General features: G+C 34.6%; 1 protein-coding gene across 3 annotated transcripts in view; it reads left to right on the forward strand.

Moving 5' to 3' along the window:
• Positions 1–14: 14 nt before the first annotated feature.
• The window catches only part of LOC127861613 (uncharacterized), a 78149-nt gene continuing 64331 nt past the window's right edge, over positions 15–13832 (forward strand). For all 3 annotated transcript variants that reach the window (XM_052400263.1, XM_052400266.1, XM_052400267.1), the window contains exon 1: positions 15–267. The gene's annotated coding sequence lies outside the window, so the exon portion shown is untranslated. The remainder of the gene's footprint in view (positions 268–13832) is intronic.

Genomic DNA, 13832 nt, shown 5'->3' on the forward strand with positions numbered 1-13832 from the left:
TGAACTAGCCTTTATTGTATCCCAAAATTAGAAATCAATGTTTGAATTGAAAAGGTTTTCTGTTTTAAAATACGCATTAAATGTGTTTAATATAAGTTAAAATGTGTTTTATTTTATCTAGAAAGTGTTAATTGGTTTAATGTATAATAGCTTCTCCTTAGAAAACAACAACAACAACAACACATAGGGTCTAGCAACACATACGAAATACATCAGTCTGAAGACTAAAAATAGTTAAATGGAACGTAGACATGTTGCATTTACAAGGTATTTGTTATTTTAAAATGTTTTTTTATTTTTACGGTGATTAAGGTAGGTGGTTGAATCACCATAACGTCGCTGTCGTTCTCAAAACTCGTAGCTACATGATGCCAAGTTTTCAGGAGAGAGAAAAAACCGTCTCATTTTTGTATAACGATGTTTTAGAAATAGAAATTCTGTAAAAATACCAAACAAATGAAGCTGCAAAAAATGGTATAAGCCGTAGACGCGTACGTCATACTGATGTGCAGAAATGGTAGCTACGATATTTTGTCACCACAGTTGTGTCATTTGTATGAGCACGGAGCGTCCGTGGTATGAGGGCCCACAATGCGTCCTGATAGGAAACCTCGTAGTTGCAAATATAAAAACGTTTTTGTCAAATTTGTCCAAACGAAATGACGTACCTATAGATAAAATGACGTCGCTTCGACTTTTCGCCGGAAAAAAAGCCAACAATAAAGCTACAACATTTCGTCACGTGCATTTTTCAAGGGCTCTGATTGGCGTAGAGCTACCAGATATAGCACAAAACACGCGCCAGACTTCATATATTCGGAAAAGACAAAAAAACATTTAGCTAAAATGTACAGCCGAATTTCGGCTGCTTCTAAATCGCAAAAATACACGTTTTTTCCCAAAATTTTTCCCAACTTAAAAAAAAAAAAAATAAAAAATTTTTTTTTTTTTTTTTTTTTTTTAGAAAGAAGTCTCATATAACTTAATTATGATTTCTTAAATCTAGGTCTCAACTTTATTTTTTAAACATCTTACAAAATATATAACTTGAATTTAGTCATTTTTTCCATAAATCATTCCCAAACTTGCCACTTTTATTGATAAAAAAAAAACAATTTGACCAGACTCCTTTTCTAGAAAACTCCCTGAACATGCACTTAAACACAATATCACTTCTGTTACTTATAATCCTATTTATAATGCTTAATTTTTCCCAATTTCATGGTTTATTGCGCTATTTTTCCCAATTTCACGGTTTATCGCGCTATTTTCCCAATTCAAAAGGCACAGGCTGTAACAAATTAAAGCAAAAAAAATCACTGTACGAGGTTTGTGAACGACAGCGACGATAAGCTCTCAGATTTGTTTTCTTTATTGTTTGTGTCGCGTTTACCAGTAAGCTCTTCTGCAAGTTCAGGTGGAAACAAACAGTGCATACAAAACTGAATACACGGCTAAAACACGGTATTGGTGCTCATAGTAGTCTCACTCACCAAAAAAATTGAAATTGTAGATACAGCATTTCCTTTGTGTTATTTTTAAAGCTCAATGTATCCCCTACTCAAATCAAGTTGAATTTTATTTGATCATGCATGCATTATTTTTTTATCTAACATTTTCATCCTATGGTATAATACAAGTTACAGACACTACACTAGTCATATAACATGCAAGAAAAACATAGCAGAACTTCAAAACTTCAGATATTTTCACTTGAACATCAACTACAGGTTATAAACTGTTGAAATAAAGCAAAAAACCAAAAGTGATTACTATCTTAACAAAAAAAAATCAAAGCATTTATTAATCAGGTATCAGACCAAAAGAGAACCAAGCAAGAAACTTTTCTATAACTTTTATTATAGACCCACAAGGCATAAAGCATTAAAAAATGCACTATAAAAGCAAGTTTACATAAAAACAGTGACTTGAACATTATATCAAATGATTTTTGATCTGTTAGAATTTTAGTTAAAACACATTTTTTGTGTACCTCACGGACAATATAACATCTTACGCCCCAAAAATAACAAAATTCAAATTAAAAATAAAAGACAACAAAATCAGTAACAATACATTTTATTACAATTAAATCGGTAACTGAACATAGCGTTCCGATACACGGTACGGGCCAATACAGACTTTAGAGAAAATGCAAATGGCTGCCGCGATGATTCAAAACAACTGACAAGTGTCCAACTTGGCTAGCATAAGCCCAGTAAACTCGATATTTTGAAATTTTGTGTTTATTTTCACCAGTATCTCGCTTATAAGACGCGACCCCAACTGTAACTTATTAATTTAAATCTCAAAAATGCGTCTTATAAGCGCACATATACGGTATTCTTGAAAAGTTGTTATCACCTGATTGTCTGCGCGCGACGTCGTTAAATGCCATATAAATTGGCAATTATAGTATACGTGTGTAAGCGGCAACACGATGCCAACATGCAAACAAACAACAGCAAAATCAATTCTCAGTTTGAAACTGTCAATTGTTTAATTAACACACTGCCGATTACAAATGCTATTTGACAAGTTTGTATCACCTGATCGTCTTTGTTGCACGTCGTTAATTTTCAATTAAGACATAATTGGCAATTAAGGTATCCTCTGAAATAAGTTACCAGTTTGCAACTGTCGATTGTTAAATAAACACGTTTATTCAGACGACCCACTAATGCCGATTACACATTATTTATTAGGGGCCAACAACGACGGGAGCAAAGAGCGACCGCATGCAATTATCCGCATATGGCTTTCTTCTTGAAATGTGATTTCGATCTGCGCTTCGGAGTCTATCAGTCTATCACGCGATTGGCTAATTTTATGAAAGTAGGCGTTACCTATTGTTGATAGACAATGGGCGTAAAATTTGCATAATCTAGGTAATAAAACTAAACGCTTTTAAAATATCTGCCTATAAGATTTCAATACCTGTCAAACAATACAATTAAGATGAATGACACGATCAATTTTGCTTGTGCATTGATATTACGAACGTAATATGTTTGCAATTGTTTGCAATTGTTAGGGCAAATGATTAATACGCAATTGTTAGAAATTTTGTCAATTTGATAATTATTTTTATTGCATGAATAATACTTGAAAATAAATTAAAACCCACTAAAATATCATAAAATAAACAAATATTATTTACTTTGTTGTTTGATTGTTTTATTTTTCAGACTTGAGTGAATTACTAATTGTATGCAGCGCGAGTTTGAAAAATTCTCAATGTTTTACTAATTGATGATTTTCTTTAACATTCTGCCATTTTTCGGCCGATAAATAGGGCAAAATTTGACCGCGTCTTACACGCGGGTCAGTCTGAAATCCACCCATAAAAAGGCCGAAGTTGGGGTGCGTCTTATAAGCGAGGGCGTCTTATAAGCGCACGTATACGGTAATTGAAAAAATGACAGTTTATAGAAAGCTACACTATGAAGACAATTTATTTACATTATTATGATAAATATTTCAAATTTCAGACAGAAAATGTCTAAATAATGCACCTTAGACATCAGCAATGTAATACAAAATACAATTTTGTTTCATTTTACTCACATAAAACAAAAAAGGTTTAAGGCTTACAGAAGGAAGTTAGTGGTTACAGACACTACGAATTTTAGCGTAGCATAATCAAAATGGTAGATACATACCTGAGCCATTACAAGAGGTTTGCTCTTGTCTTCTCTCCATATTAAAGGGTTGTATCATCGTAAAGAACACAGACATATTTAGATAAATCATTTTAGAAAAAGAAAATCAGGTTATATTGTTCCTAAATAAATTGTTCATAAAATAATTCCACAAGAATGCTTACAATATTTAATCCCAAGAGGTCTTGCTTTACCTTTATTGCACATTAATCTATTGCACAATGTATGATGTAACATTCCAACATAAAAGATGGAAGTTTCTCATAAGTAAAACAAAATATTTATGAGAAATAGAACAGGGATTTTTTTCCTTCATTTTTTACACATTTTTGTAGTGTCTGTAACTTTTTTTTATTGAGTTGCTGTTTTTTAATGGTACAATACAGCACCACCAATTTTGGCCAACTTGGACATCACATGGATGCACATGAGCCAATGTAGGATTTATACTTTTCCATAATGAAACAATAAAATTATTGCCATATAAACTTGTAAAGGTTACAGACACTACAAAATTTAGAACTGGAAAGCTTGACAAAGAACAAGCTCTCATTCGAATATCTTTGCTATAAATGTGATTTAAATGGTTTAACTACTTATTATAATATACAGTCGAGTTCTAGATGTCAATAAAAGTTATTATTAATGTCATTTTGTACACAATGTTGGCATATAACAACAGATTAGTGTTTGAATTTCAGTGTTGAAACAAAACTTCTACTGACTGTATTTTGCTTATAAAATCCATAATATTTTACCGATTTCTTTAATTCAAGAAGCAACATTTGCAGGATAGAATTCTTAATAAAACCAGACCAATAAATGCACAATTTCAGTATGATATTTCGAGAATTCTCTATTTTATATTCAAGCTTTTTTCGAGTGAGACTGCATAACGCTCAAAAATGGCCATTTTTAGCTCATCTATTTTTTGAAAAAAAATTATGAGCTATTGTCATCACCTTGGCGTCGGCGTTGGCGTCGGCGTCCGGTTAAGTTTTGCGTTTAGGTCCACTTTTCTCAAAAAGTATCAATGCTATTGCATTCAAACTTGGTACACTTACTTACTATCATGAGGGGACTGGGCAGGCAAAGTTAGATAACTCTGGCGTGCATTTTGACAGAATAATGTGCCCTTTTTATACTTAGAAAATTGAAAATTTTGGTTAAGTTTTGCGTTTAGGTCCACTTTTCTCAGTAAGTATCAATGCTATTGCATTCAAACTTGGTACACTTACTTACTATCATGAGGGGACTGGGCAGGCAAAGTTAGATAACTCTGGCGTGCATTTTGACAGAATTATGTGCCCTTTTTATACTTAGAAAATTGAAAATTTTGGTTAAGTTTTGTGTTTAGGTCCATTTTATTCCTTAAGCATCAAAGCTATTGCTTTCATACTTGCAACACTTACTAACTATCATAAGGGCACTGTGCAGGCAAAGTTTTGTAACTCTGACTGGCATTTTGACAGAATTATGTGCCCTTTTTATACTTAGAAATTGAAAATTTGATTAAGTTTTGTGGTAGGTCCACTTTATTCCTACAGTATCAAAGCTATTGCTTTCATACTTGCAACACTTAAGAACTATCCTAAGGGGACCCTGCAGGCAAAGTTATGTAACTCTGACTGGCATTTGGACGGAATTATGGGCCCTTTATACTTAGAAAATTGAAAATTTGGTTAAGATTTATGTTTTGGTCCACTTTACCCCTAAAGAATCATAGATATTGCTTTCATACTTGGAACACTCACAAACTATCATAAGGGTACAGTAAAAGGACAAGTTGCATAACTCTGGTTGTCATTGTTACGGAATTATGGCCCTTTTTTGACTTAGTAACTTTTAATATATGGTTAAATTTTGTGTTTCGATCCACTTTACTTCTTAAGTATCAAGGCTATTGCTTTCAAACTTCAAATACTTTCATGCTATCATGAGGTTACTGTACCTGGCAAGTTGAATTTTACCTTGACCTTTGAATGACCTTGACTCTCAAGGTCAAATTATTAAATTTTGCTAAAATTGCCATAACTTCTTTATTTATGATTAGATTTGATTGATACTTTGACGAAACTACTCTTACCTGACATACCACAATAGACCAATAGACTCCACCCAAACCATCCCCCGTGCCCTCCCCCCTCCCCCCTCCCCCCCCCCCCCTAATATTTTTTTTTTTTTTTTTTTTAAGATCATCTCTCAAATGACCACCACACCCTCACACTATACCCCCACCCCCCCCCCCCCCACCCACCCCCCCCCAATTTTTTTTTTTTTTTTTTTTTTTTTTTTTTTTAAGATCATCTCACAAATTACCACCACACCCTCACACTATACCCCCCCCCCCCCATTTTTTTTTTAAAACGGTTATGTTTGAAATACCGTCAAACCATCGCACCCAAAAAATACCCCCCCCCATCGCCCCCCCCCCCCCCCCCCCCCCCCCCCCGCCCCCGATTTTATTTATTTTTTATTTTTTTTTCGCTTTTTTGGAAGATAATGTAATAAATGTCCACAACCCCACACTATACACCCCTCTTCACTCCACCCCTCCCTCCTTTGTGATTGAAAATGAGAGTCCCTTCACCTTTAAAAAGAAAATAGATGAGCGGTCTGCACCCGCAAGGCGGTGCTCTTGTTAGAGCTTGTTTCCATGCATATCTCAAGAATGGGTTACACAAATCTCTTGAAATTTTCAGGAAAGTAAGAGAGGTATATGCCAGGCTTACCAATCTTTAATATTGGTTCTTATTGTGTTTACTTTTTCTTTTTCATGCATATAACATGAAAATTCCCTTATGAGCACCAATACAGTGTTTTAGCCGACACTGTCTGACACAGCTTACTTACCTGACAACCTAACGGAATTATTGTCGAGTTGGGACAAATAATTCTGGAATATTGAAATTAGACCATGTTACACGAGATTAGGACAATATGGGCGATATTTTAATAATAAAATATCGTGCATCGCTTTGTTTGCCACACAGTGACCCCGTCACTTCTTGTTTCATGTGTCTTCCTTTGAACGCAAGACACAATATTTTGCGTGATACTCAAATCGGCACACGATATTTTGCACGATACACGAAGCGACACACAATATTTTTCGCAATACATGATATTTACCACGATATATCGCCTTTAGGGCTACCTACACAAGGGTGATATTTCGTGGTACATTCTCTCGCGTAGGTTTTTGTATCGCTCAAATATTGTGTGTCGCTTCGTGTGTGTTGCGCAAAATATAGTGTTTCGCTTCGTTTGTTGTGTGTCACCCTTGGTGAAAGAAGGGGAGATTAAAGATAGCACTATCCTTAGAAGTAATATAGAATGGTTCATTTTGGGTGATTTTAACATCTGTCAGTTGAAGAAAAAGAACAGTCTTCTTTCTAAGTATAGTCAATTGCTTAACTTATTCACTCTTACACAACTGATAACTGATCCTTCAAGAGTAACAGACACCACTCAGTCTTTATTAGACCATGTTCTAGTTAGTCATACAGATAAGATATCTCAGTCTGGCGTACTTCCTTTGAATTTAAGCGATCACTTTCCGATCTTTTGTACTAGGAAAGTGAGGAAAGGGAAATTATTTAAACATAACACTGTCAATGTTAGATGCATGAAGAACTATAATGCCGACGATTTTAACACAAAGTTAAAACAAAAGGATTGCGATAAAATGTTTACTTCCGAATCTACACAAGAGTCTTGGAAAATATTTAGAGACACCTTTTTATCAGTTTTGAATGAGGTTGCACCAATTAAAGAAGTGCACTTAAAACAACAAACAGAACCATGGATTGACTCACACATTTTAGATCTAATAAAAATAGAGATCAATATATGTATAAATTCAAGAAATATGGGGAAAAAGAATTTTATAAACAATTCTGTTTTTATCGAAATAAAGTCCAAAAGGCAGTTAAAAAGGCAAAAGCAACCTATATCCACGAGCAGCTAGAAGAAAGTTAACACAATCCAATCACTCTGGGCTCATTTAAAATCATTAGGATATAGTGACACAAGTAAATCTTCACCAAATGTTGTCCTTAAAATAAAAGACCGTCTTTGTTTTGAAGCTTAAAATATAGCTGATCATTTTAATCATTTCTTTACCACGGTAGCCGCCGTCTTGGTAGACAAACTTCCAGCTGCTCCAAATTGTTTTCATGTAGCCTCTGATGCTTTTAAAGCTTTTTACATTAAAAGAAATCCTGAAGCTAAGTCGTTTAAACTCCGTACAATCTCCGAACAATTTGTTCACAAGGAATTACGTAAGTTAAATTGTTCGAAAAGCACAGGCTTAGATGATATACCTGCCAGATTTTTGAAAGATTCATCATCCTTTATTAAAATTCACATTACATTTTTATGTCCCCGACTAAAGTAGTGGGGGACATATTGTTTTTGCCCTGTCTGTTGGTCTGTCTGTTGGTCTGTCTGTTTGCGCCAACTTTAACATTTTGCAAAAACTTTTGCTATATTGAAGATAGCAACTTCATATTTGGCATGCATGTGTATCTCATGAAGCTGCACATTTTGAGTGGTGAAAGGTCAAGGTCAAGGTCATCCTTCAAGGTCAGAGGTCAAATATATGTGGCCAAAATCGCTCATTTTATGAATACTTTTGCAATATTGAAGATTGCAACTTGATATTTGGCATGCATGTGTATCTCATGGAGCTGCACATTTTGAGTGGTGAAAGGTCAAGGTCATCCTTCAAGGTCAGAGGTCAATTAAGGTCAAGGTCATCCTTCAAGGTCAGAGGTCAATTATATGTGGCCAAAATCGCTCATTTTATGAATACTTTTGCAATATTGAAGATAGCAACTTGATATTTGGCATGCATGTGCATCTCATGGAGCTGCTCATTTTGAGTGGTGAAAGGTCAAGGTCATCCTTCAAGGTCAGAGGTCAAATATATGTGGCCCAAATCGCTTATTTTATGAATACTTTTGCAATATTGAAGATAGCAACTTGATATTTGGCATGCATGTGTATCTCATGGAGCTGCACATTTTGAGTGGTGAAAGGTCAAGGTCAAGGTCATCCTTCACAAGGTCAAGGTCATCCTACAATGTCAAACATCATATAGGGGGACATTGTGTTTCACAAACACATCTTGTTAATTAATAGCTCTATTGTAAATAATTCTGTTCCAGATGCTATAAAAAGTGCCAAAGTTAAGCCTCTTTTTAAGAAGAATGATAGATCTGATCTTTGTAGTTATAGGCCAGTTAGTATATTGTCAATAGTTTCAAAAATTCTTGAGCGCGCCGTATACAACCAGCTGGAGTCTTTTTTCGTCAAAAACAACATTTTGTACAAATATCAGAGTGGGTTTAGGGGGAGGTACTATACCGACTCCTGCCTTATCCATCTTACAGATCACATTCGTGTACAGACCTCTAGGGGTATGTTCACGGGTATGATTATGCTTGACCTTAAGAAGGCTTTCGACACCGTGGACCATGACATCATTTGTCGAAAGCTCCTGGAAATGGGCGTGGAGTCGGTTGAGTGGTTCTGCTCATATTTGTCTGATAGGACTCAGTCTGTTCACGTAAATGATGCAAGGTTGGACTTCCGGTCGGTTGTGTGCGGTGTCCCACAGGGCAGTATTCTTGGGCCTTTATTGTTCCTGGCATATATAAATGATATGAGCACAAGCATTAGTTCGTTTTGCAAACTTATTTTTTATGCAGACGATAGTGCCATTTTGTTTTCCCACAAAGATCCATCTTATATTAGCCAGGTTCTAGGCAAAGAGCTAGAAAATTGCAGTAAATGGCTAATTGATAACAAACTGTCTTTGCATCTTGGGAAAACAGAATGTATTCTTTTTGGATCCAAGAAAAAGTTAAGCAAAATCCAAAATTTTACTATTTCATGTAATGGCCAGAAAATAAAATCTACAAGTACAGTTTAATATCTCGGTTCATTTTTAGATTCAGATTTGTCAGGTACATCTATTGTTGATAGTATTTTAAGTAAAGTTAATTCAAGAATTAAATTTTTATATCGTCAACAAAGTTTTTTAAATAAGTCCCTTAGGAAGACTCTTTGTAATTCCTTAATACAATGCCATCTAGACTACACATCATCTTCCTGGTTCTGTGGTCTTACACAAACTTTAAAAAAGAAACTGCAGGTAGCTCAAAACAAAGTTGTACGTTTTATTCATAACTACCATTGTAGAACATCACTTCGTGTTGCAGATTTTAAGGATCTTACATTTCTGAATATTGAATATAGATGTAAACAATTGTGACTTAATCAAATATATATATATATATATATATATATATATATATATATATGTGTGTGTATTATTATCTATGATGGTGACTATCTGTGATATTTCTGAATTGTTAATAACTGTTCATATGGATTGTAATATTATGTTATGTGCACAAATAAAATTATTATTATTATTATTATTATCCGAACCGTAGTTTTGTGTAATGAATATAAAGAAAATTCTGTTTTGTTTAACACTTTAGGAGTTGAATACATGTTTTGAAATAACAATGCATGAAATGCATAATTTTGATGATTAGGCCTAAAAAAAAAATGTTGTGGTTCGGATAACATTTACAAAATTTCTAGGTAGGGTAGGTCGGTTTATTATTTTTATTTTCTCCACACAAAGTGCCTTTTTTTAAATGTCATTCTATTCATATGGTTTTCACATAAAACCACTATGTACACCATAAAAAAGCGTTCCCATTATTGTATAGTGTAATACCCACATAGATACTCATAATCCCATCTCGATCGATTCCTTAATACATCGTACCAACCATACTTTCTATCTATAACTGCATATAATTAGGCCTAAAAAAAATATGTTTGTTTCCACTGACATGGCCTAAAAAATTAGGGTAGGTAGGTAGGCAAATAATTTTATTTAAAAAAAAAAAAATCAGAAAATGTCATACATGGTCCATCTTCTTCTCATTTTTATGTCCCCCACTATAGTAGTGGGGGACATATTGTTTTTGCCCTGTCTGTCTGTTGGTCTGTCTGTTTGCGCCAACTTTAACATTTTGCAATAACTTTTGCTATATTAAAGATAGCAACTTCATATTTGGCATGCATGTGTATCTCATGAAGCTGCACATTTTGAGTGGTGAAAGGTCAAGGTCAAGGTCATCCTTCAAGGTCAAAGGTCAAATATATGTGGCCAAAATCGCTCATTTTATGAATACTTTTGCAATATTGAAGATAGCAACTTGATATTTGGCATGCATGTGTATCTCATCGAGCTGCACATTTTGAGTGGTGAAAGGTCAAGGTCATCCTTCAAGGTCAGAGGTCAATTATATGTGGCCAAAATCGCTCATTTTATGAATACTTTTGCAATATTGAAGATAGCAACTTGATATTTGGCATGCATGTGCATCTCATGGAGCTGCTCATTTTGAGTGGTGAAAGGTCAAGGTCAAGGTCATCCTTCAAGGTCAGAGGTCAAATATATGTGGCCCAAATCGCTTATTTTATGAATACTTTTGCAATATTGAAGATAGCAACTTGATATTTGGCATGCATGTGTATCTCCTGGAGCTGCACATTTTGAGTGGTGAAAGGTCAAGGTCATCCTTCACAAGGTCAAGGTCATCCTACAATGTCAAACATCATATAGGGGGACATTGTGTTTCACAAACACATTGTGTTTCACAAACACATCTTGTTTTGTGTACAACTGTATGTACAATAAATTTGATGATGTATGTAATGCTATATGGCTTTATTTAAATGCTTTAATGAAATAAAAACTTGCTGTTCATTAATTTTGCATTTGTTGCTTTCCTTATTTCCGAGTTTAATGTTGACTTCTGGCAACGGCTTTAATACATGTAGTCCATTTTATGACCAATAAAAGGCATAACTAAAGTCGCAGTAAGCTTGACCCTCAGTGTCTATAGGGATTCAGTGTTGTTATACTTTCTGTTCCTTTGGGATCATGGAGTATAAACTAAATTATTTATAATGTATAATATATTAAATAGCCCAAAAGCCATGCTAGGGGGACGCGAGTGGTGTTGCATGAAACATTATCACCACAGTGCTCCAGCTAGGATTTGAAAAGGGCAGGGGGGCTTTTTTGTCAAAAGGGCACTTTCGACGCGCAGTATTTTGTCAAAAGGGCACTTTCGACTCGCAGTATTTTGTAAAAAGGGCACGTACAAGCGCGCGGGTGTTTCTGGAATGCTTACTATTGCATGTTTTAATTTATATGTAATAAATAATTGTATTATTCCCATTATCATTAAACCATTCAAATATAATGTCTACAATGAGGATTAAAGTAATTACAATGTAATAAGAGATTTATGAATAATCATATGTAAAAAAAAAAAAAAAAAAATTTTTTTTTTTTTTTTGGGGGGGGGAAGGGGGGGCAGGGCGGAGGTTCGGGGGGGCAGGGCGGAGGTTCGGGAGGGCAGGGCGCGGCGCCCTTCGATTTAGGCCTAGCTGGAGCACTGTCACCATGAACAGACCCAATCAAACTGGGTGTGCTATTATATTTCTTGGATGCAGTTTATGCTTCCAAAGGACCACATTTTCAGATTATATTATGTACTGGTGTCGTGGGGTCTATCTACTAGGGCTAGCGCTGTCCCAAAATTTCTTTGAGCCAACCAGGTTTTTGTTTTTCGATGCGCGAAAACTGGTTTTAAAATAATTATATATACATTTACTATCAACTTGTTTATATTTCTTTTAATGACAACAAGGGCATATCACATATCATAATGTAAAATGCATTTTTCAATATAGAAATAATTAGTATATATTTGGTCAAGTAGATATTGCTTTGATCTTAAGAATGGCTAGTTGCAGTTACTGAAAAATGCACTAATTGGTAAATTTCAAGGGACCCGGGAACTCTGATTTCAAAGTTCAAGGAGGGACAGTTAAAAGGCCTGAGGAAAGCACTGACCTGTATACTTTAGATGTTGAATTTCTACTGAATGTTCCATAAATATTTAAACCTTAATTATTCCATACCTCAACAACTGAAATAAACACATATATATATAAAAATAATTTTTAACTGATTCTCTCTAGTCTTTTGATTTTAACCTTTATTGGAAAACTGTCTATCGTAGTGAGTATTGAGAGGAAATGGATCATTCTAATTGGTTAGATGGAAAAGATTATATGTATTGATAAGCATACCGGTAGTCATCACCCCATCAGTGTATAAATTAAACCCATAGGTTTAAAAAAAAAGAAGCAATGTCACTATATTTACTTCATGTACAGGTATTCCATTGAAACTTTACACATGTGTTAGGTCTCTGACCAAGTTTGATGACTCTGACCTGCAATTAAGCAGAATTTAATGCTCTTTTGGACTTTTTTTGGAAATATTTTGCTAAGTGAAGCACCTCCTTATTAATCTTTCTTCTATGGGTATTTATTTGTAAAGGTGTTCTTGGTCATTGTGTGAGGTCAGTGACCAAGTTTCTGTTTGTTTCTGTTATGTTCAGACTAACATTCGAATTGAAGAAGTACATTTATGAAAGCTCACAACACTGCCAAGGCAGCTGATCCATTGATTGTGTTTTGCAATAAAAAGACTTTTGATTGATTATCTTATTCTTATCAGCATGTGATTGTTTTGCTTCATATGCATTGTTACCTGTGTCATGCAACAATTTATGTTATGCATTGCCATAGTGGTCAACGTAGCACCAGACCAGCCAGCACATCTGCTCAGTCTGGACAGCTATACAGATACACAAGGTTTTCACTCAAGAAGCCTTATTTTTTTCTCAATCTTGATAAAACTAATGGCCATGATGACAATATTTAAATCAAGATATCGTAAAAAAGAAATATCTTTAAAAAGATATACGGCGTTGATTGTGGTCCGTGTTTATGAACAATCAAAAGTTATATCTATGAGATCAAAAATAGCGAATGCCTTTATTTGCACAGTCCTTAGCTGCATCACACGCAAATCAATTACAGGGTGTTGCGCCAAATTTCGTGGCTAATTTCGCATTATTAGATATTATTACTCAGATATCTATATTTACAGAATATAAAAACACAACAAGCATGAAAATAAATGAAAGCATATAGGTCAGCTGGCAACACTCAAATCTTATTTGATTCCATTATTAATAGCATCGTTAAACATCGTGC

The sequence above is a fragment of the Dreissena polymorpha genome, chromosome 16, assembly GCF_020536995.1.
Source record: "Dreissena polymorpha isolate Duluth1 chromosome 16, UMN_Dpol_1.0, whole genome shotgun sequence".
Lineage (NCBI taxonomy): Eukaryota > Metazoa > Mollusca > Bivalvia > Myida > Dreissenidae > Dreissena > Dreissena polymorpha.